The sequence below is a fragment of the Peromyscus maniculatus genome, chromosome 1 (genome assembly GCF_049852395.1).
Source record: "Peromyscus maniculatus bairdii isolate BWxNUB_F1_BW_parent chromosome 1, HU_Pman_BW_mat_3.1, whole genome shotgun sequence".
NCBI lineage: Eukaryota > Metazoa > Chordata > Mammalia > Rodentia > Cricetidae > Peromyscus > Peromyscus maniculatus.
This window is the reverse complement of record NC_134852.1, coordinates 17,524,034-17,531,257: the sequence shown is the minus strand read 5'-3', so window position 1 is coordinate 17,531,257 and position 7,224 is coordinate 17,524,034.

The window sequence follows — 7,224 nt, the reverse complement described above, 5'->3', positions numbered from 1 at the left end:
TTTTCTGTGCCTTTGAGTTGGTATTCTTCTCCTTCTTCTATCCCTATTATTCTTAGGTTTGGTCTTTTCATGGTGTCCCAAATTTCCTGGACATTTTGTGTTATGACTTTTTTGTCTTTAGTGTTTTCTTTGACTGACGAATCTATTTTCTCTATCATGTCTTCAGTGTCAGAGATTCTCTGTTCCATCTCTTGCAATCAGTTGGTTATGCTTGTTTCTGTAGTTCCTGTTCTTTTTGTCAGGATTTCTATTTCCAGCATTCCCTCAGCATGTGTTTTCTTTATTGTCTCAAATTCATTTTTCAGATCTTGGAATGTTTCTTTCATCTGTTTAATTGCTTTTTCTTGGCTTGATTTGATTTCTTCCCATTTTTTGTTCGTTTTTTCTTCCATTTCTTTAAGGGAGTTTTTAATTTCCTCTCTAATGGAGTTTTTCATTTCCTCTTTAAGGGAAGTTTTTATTTCCTCTTTAAGAGAGTTTTTCATTTCCTCTTTAAGGAAAGTTTTTATTTCCTCTTTAAGGTAGTTTTTCATTTCCTCTTTAAGGAAAGTTTTTATTTCCTCATTGAGGGAATGTTTTATTTCTTCTTTAAGGGCCTCTATCATCCTCTTAAAGTCATTTTTAGGGTTGATCTCTTCTGTTTCTTCTGTCATGGTATGTTTAGGTCTTGCAGGTGTAGAATCACTAGGTTCTGATGTTGCCATATAGGTCTTTATGTTGTTGCCTGTATTTTTGCACTGGCGTCTACTCATCTTTTCCTCTGTGCGGTGCAGGTGGTGTCCGTGTCTGAGAGTGCCTCTCTTGTTCTAATTTTTAGTCTTGGTTTAGTAGGGGTTCTTGGTTAAATTGGTGCTATTGGGCTGTTTATTCAGGGACAGCTGATTTCAGTTGGTGAATTATATACTTATGATTCTGGTGATCTGGTTTGGTGACTGGGTAGCGCCTTCTCTGTGTTCCCAGGTCACGTTCTGTCCATTTGTCAACTCCTCAGCTGATCTTGTTTCTTCAGATTTCAAACTGTAGGCATCTGAATCCTCTCCCAGATGGGTTTCAGCTGAGCAGGATAGTCTCACCAACACCTCCAAGTTGTTGGGTTTCACAGGATCAGCAGTTGGGCCCTGGGTTGTCCCCAGACGGAGTGTCAGACTCGCCCTGGTTCCGACCCATGGAGATACCCTCTTCCCCAGGTGTTGGGGCTAGGGACGTCCCTGCTCCAAGCTGTGTCTGCCCCTCTCCGTCCCCAGGCCTGTCCACCCCTGTGGCCCACAGCCACAGGCCCACCTGCGTCCACTTGTCTCCAACGCTGGGCCTGTATGTCCCTGTCAGCTGCCGCTCTGTCTGTCTACCTCTGCGGGCGGCCAATGGGCCTGTATGTCTCTGCCGGCTGCCGCTGCGGGCCTACCCACCTCTGCTTGTCACTGCTGCCGGGCCCATCCACCTCTGCGAACCGCCATGGGGCCTGCACGTCTCTGCCGGTTGCCGCTGGGCTTGTATGTCCCTGTCGGCCGCTGCCACCGGGCCCTTCCACCTCCGCAAGTCGCTGACCTGCGTCCACCTGTCTCTGCCGCGTGGCCTGTTCACTTCTGTGGGCTGCCGCCGCCGGTCCTGTCCACCTCCGTCTGCTTATCTCTGCCGCAGGGCCTGTACACCTCTGTGGACCGCCGCTGGGCCTGAATGTCTCTGCCAGCTGCCGCTGGGCCGAAATGTCCCTGTCAGCCACTGCTGCTGAACCCGTCTACCTCCACGGGCCGCTGCCACAGGCCTACCTGTGTCTGCTTGTCTCCGCCATCTTCAAGATTTGAGTATTATATTTTAATCTCATATACCTCACTAGCTTGCAGTCATCAATATATTCTGGCAACCTCCATTATATTCTGTTTTGATAAATATATAAAAAGTTTGATGGTTTAGAATGAGGAGCGACATTTGAATGCAGAAGTTCTTTGAACTTGGATGCTGGCAGAATGAGTTAAACCAGGAAAACATCCATAGATAAAATTTCGAGGTTTCATTAGTGGACTTCAGCCTTCTTTCCCTGAAGAAGAATCTCTGGTACTTGGTCCTCGGTTGCAAGATAAATGCAAGGAGAATTAGAGCAAAGAAGAGATGAGGGGAGAAGATCAGAGGAATGCAGGAGTAGAGAGGACAGAAGATAACAGGAGAGATGAAAGAAAGATGTGAGATAGAAGTAGTTGAATAAAGGGCAGAGAAGTAATTTAATGACATAGTAGTCAAATTGAGCTTCTCATGTAGGAAAACTATACATTTTATTTGTAACCAGATTTTTTCTGTGTTTTGCTATTCTTTTACACTGTTCTCGGGCTACTTTGTATATATTCCGGATTATTATAGGAAACAGTTAAGACTCTATCTCTAGACTGGACAGACCAGGTCCCTAGCCCTTAGATCCTGTGAGCACATCCTGTGCCCCTCTCCAAGCCACTGGAGCCCAAGGGACTGTCCAGCTGCCTCTCGCCTCACCCCCTCCAAAAGAAAACTGTCCCCTGTGACACCAGTGAAAACTGTAGCCCACTCTTCACTAATTATTAACATAAAACAGGTCCTGACTTGCACCAATTGGGAATAGCTGCTCCCTCAGACGGAGCCCACTGGTGTCCCCATTGGAGTAAGGTTTGCTCCCTGAGACACATAACCCATCAGTACTGACTGGACCAATAGCCCAGATTAGACCCAGAGCTCCCATTACACCAAGAGTATAAATTGGACCAAATGAGGCTCCCTCAGACACAGACAGCACTTTCATGGAGTGGAGGAAGAGATGGGTAGATGCCAGTGCAAAAATAGAGTCAACAACATAAAGACAAATATGGCACCATCAGAACCAAATGGTGCTACATTACCAAGACCTGAACATCCCAAAGCAGAAGAAGCAAAATATATTGACCTTAAAAATTATGTTACGAAGATGATAGAGGCCTTTAAATAGGAAATGAAAACTACCCTTAAGGAATTCAAAGGAAAAAACCAAAAAATTGGAAGTAATCAATAACATCTTTAAGGAAAGCAATTAAAAAGATGAATGAAACAGTCCAAGATTTGAAAACTGAAATAGAGGCAATAAAAAGACACAAACTGTGGGAAGGCTGGAAATGGAAAATCTGAGTAAACCAACAGGAATTACAGTTACAAGCATAACCAACAGAATGCAGGAGATGGAAGAGAGTATCTCTGGCATTGAAGATACAATAGAGGAAATAGATTCATCAGTTCAAGAAAACACTAAAGCCAAAAATGTCATAACACAAAACGTACAGGAAATTTGGATCACCATAAAAAGATCAAACCTAAGAATAATAAGGATGCAAGAAAGAGAAGAATGCCAATTCAAAGGCACAGAAAATATATTCAATTAATCTTACAAGAAAAATTTCCCAACTTAAAGAAGGAAATGCCCATGGAGGTACAGGAAGCTTACAGAATACCAAATATACTGTATGCAAAAAAGACCCCTTGCCAAATTATAAACAAACCACTAAACATACAGAATAAAGAAAAAATATTAAGAGCTTCAAAAGAAAAGGTTCAAGTAACATGTAAAGGCAAACCCATCAGAATAACACCAGAATTCTCAATGGAGTTTCTGAAAGCTTGAAGGTCCTGGACAGATGTTATGCAGACACTAAGAGACCATGGATGCCAAACCAGACTTTTATGTCCAACAAAACTCTCAATTGCCATAGAATGAGTAAACAAAATATTCCATGATGAAACCAGATTTAAAGAATACCTATCCACAAAACCAGCCCTTGAAATCACTAGAAGGAAAAATCCAACCTAAGGATACACCCATGAAAATACAGGCAATAGATAATTCCACACCAACATATACCAAAGAAAAGAAACACACAACTCTACCAACCAAAAATTAAAGGTATTGAAATCACTGGTCATTAATATCAATGGTCTCAATTTGCCTATAAAAGACACAGGCTGACAGAATGGATACAACAAGATCCATCTTTTGCTGCATACAAGAAACATACCTCAACTTTAAAGACAGATACAACCCCAGATTAAAAGGCTGGTAAAAAGCCTTTCTAATCAAATGGATTTTAGAAGCAAGCTGGTGTAGCTATCCTAATATCTAATAAAATAGACTTCAAACTAAAATCAATCAAAAGAGATCTGGAAAAACATTATACACTTAACACAGGGAAAATCCACCAAGATGAAGTCTCAATTCTGAACATTTTTGCCGCAAATACCAGGACAACCACTTACATAAAAGAAACATTACTAAAGTTTGAATTGTGTATCAAACCCCATACACTAGTGGTGGGAGATTTCAACACCCCACTCTCACCACTGGATAGATCAGCCAGACTGAAACTTAACAGAAAAATAAGGGACCTAACAGAAGTGATAACTCAAATGGACTTATTAGATATATACAGAACATTCCACCCTAAACAAAAGAGTATAACTTCTCCATAACCCATTGAACCTTCTCTAAAACTGACCACATGCTCAGTCTCAAAGCAAATCTCAATAGATCCAAAAAAATGGAATAACCTCCTGTATTTTATTGGACCACCATGGCTTAAAGTTAGATTTCAACAACAACAAAATTTACAGAAACCCTACAATCTCATGGAAACTGAATAATGCCCAATTGAATTACCTATTAGTCAAGGAAGAAATAAAGCAATTAAAGATTTCCTATAATTGAATGAAAATGAAAGTATAACATACCCAAACATATGGGACACCATGAAAGCAGTGCTACGAGCTAAATTCATAGCACTACATACACACATAAAGAAGATGGAGAAATCTCACATTAGTGACTTAACAGCACACTTGAATCCTCTAGAACAAAAAGAAGCAAACTCACCTAGGAGGAAATAATCAAACTGAGGGCTGAAATCAATGAAATAGAAACAAAGAGAACAATACAATAAATAAATAGTTAGCTCTTTGAAAAAATCAACAAGATAGACAAGTCCTTATGCAGACTAACCAAAGGCAGAGAGAGGACATCCAAATCAACAAAATCAGAAATGAAATGGGAGACATAACAACAGACAATGAGGAAATCCAGAGAATCATCAGGTTGTACTCCAAAAACCTCTTCTCCACAAAATTGGAAAATCTGGGTGGGAGAAGAGTAGATACTATAAAAATAAAACTTGTGCAGACAAAGGTAAAACATTGTTGGTATTCCAAATAAAACACCATCATAAACTCACAACAGGGGGTCAAGGCAATTAGCCAAAGAGAACAAGAGCAGAGGACATCCAAGATTACATCTGAGTGGCTTGGATATCCTTATATATTCGCAGATGTTGGTGTCTGTGGGAGATTTATAATCCTACTAGAAGCTGTGCTTCCCAAGGTTAGGGATAAAAGATATCTTTGACAATAAAAATGGTCAGAAGTGAAGGGAAATATAAATAATAATTACTAGATGATAATTATATATTGAATCAAGTGAATAAAGATAAATGTGCAAGGTATGAAGATAAATGGACTTATGGATTCTCAGAAGTTAGGCCTCTGTAGTGTCAGGCATCATGGACTTTAGTATCTCTAGGAGAAAGAGTAAGTTGAAGTAATCTATATATTCTCTTCCTTCGGGAGTCTTGACTTTTATGGCAACATAGGGCCTTTGTCACTTACAAGCCAGTACATTTATTCAATTTTTTTTTTGGAAAAATAAAGTTTCCTAAATATTTTTGATATTTTAATATAATTACATCACTTGACTTTCCAGTTATTTCATCCAAATCTTCTCTAATACCCCTTTTCACTTTGTTTTTAATTCATGGAATTTTTTTCAATCATAATTGTTACATAAATGTATGTGTGCTCTCACTACTTGTAATCATAAAACTGATCACACTTAAAAGTGAAAATTAGTCATTACAATTACCATGATACAGTGTAAAGGGTTCTACTTAGATATTTATGAACAAATGTAATTAAAACAACTAGCATGCCACATCCTATCATTATTAGAAAATTAAACCTCACTTATAGGCACATATTTTGAATGTTTGGTCCACTGACGGACAAAAATATTAGAATATATAGAAGATGCATCTGCCTCATAGTTGGAACAGGACAATATCGGAGTGACCTTGGTGCCCAGTGCTCCTTCTTAGTATCTACTGTCTATAAAGAGCAGAGGAAACTCCTCCATCACACACTCCTACTATCCTAATATTCCCCAAATGTATGGTATGTCAAGGAAACTTGAATCAACTCCCCTGAAAGCATGAGCCAAAATAAGTCTACCAAGATGTTATTTTAGCTATATTTATCACAGGTATAGAAAATTAACTAATATATGTGCTGGAGATGTGGCACTGCTAGGTTTTCCATACTCAGTGGATGATCCTCCACTCATGCTTATTTTGGAAGTAATAATTAGACTTATTGAGTGATCAGAAAGGATGATGGGGAGCAATGTCAAGAAGATGATATAAGGAGGATGGGAGTGAAAAAATGTGGGGTACATATATGATCATATTTCATTTTATATGTGTATGAAGTTTTTAAAACATAAAAAATCAGAATAAAACCCACTATATATATATAGATATGACAGATACACATAGGAGTTTAAAAATGATCAGATGAACTTAATTATTTCTTGTGCATATTTGTTTCTGTATCTGTGTGACTTTTCCTGTATGTTGCTATGTGGGCTGGACAAGCAAGTCATTCTTCTGTATCATTATCTTGAAAAAGGTCTAAGGGTTCAGATGATAAGGAGACACAAGGAAGATAAAGTTTGTGAGCAAGTGGTTTTACAAAACTATGCCAAACAAGTTTATTAAGAAGTACATCATATGACTTACAGTTTTCCTGAAAGGAGAAAGAAAGACAATGATATTAAGAAAAAAAAGGGATTGTCATACAGTGAGACACTGTCAGTGGGGGGCTGAATTAAGCAATGCTGCCCCAGGGGAACATGGGATATCTCAAGGACATCAGAGATCAAGCACTCGGTAGATTTACCATTAGGGTGCTAAGAATTGTGTTCTCAGCATCAGAAGCTAGAACTCTTCCTGGTTCCTTCCTGAGACCCCTAGTTGCTCTACCAAGCATATTGCTGGTTGTAGAGAAGCTGTCTTCCTTCTATGCACATTAGGGCTCAGGGCAAGCTTCTGTCAGTATGACTTTCCATATCTGTACACATGCAGCATCATCACTGTGATTAAAATCTCATAGAGCTTTTATGAGATCATCAATCTGTTC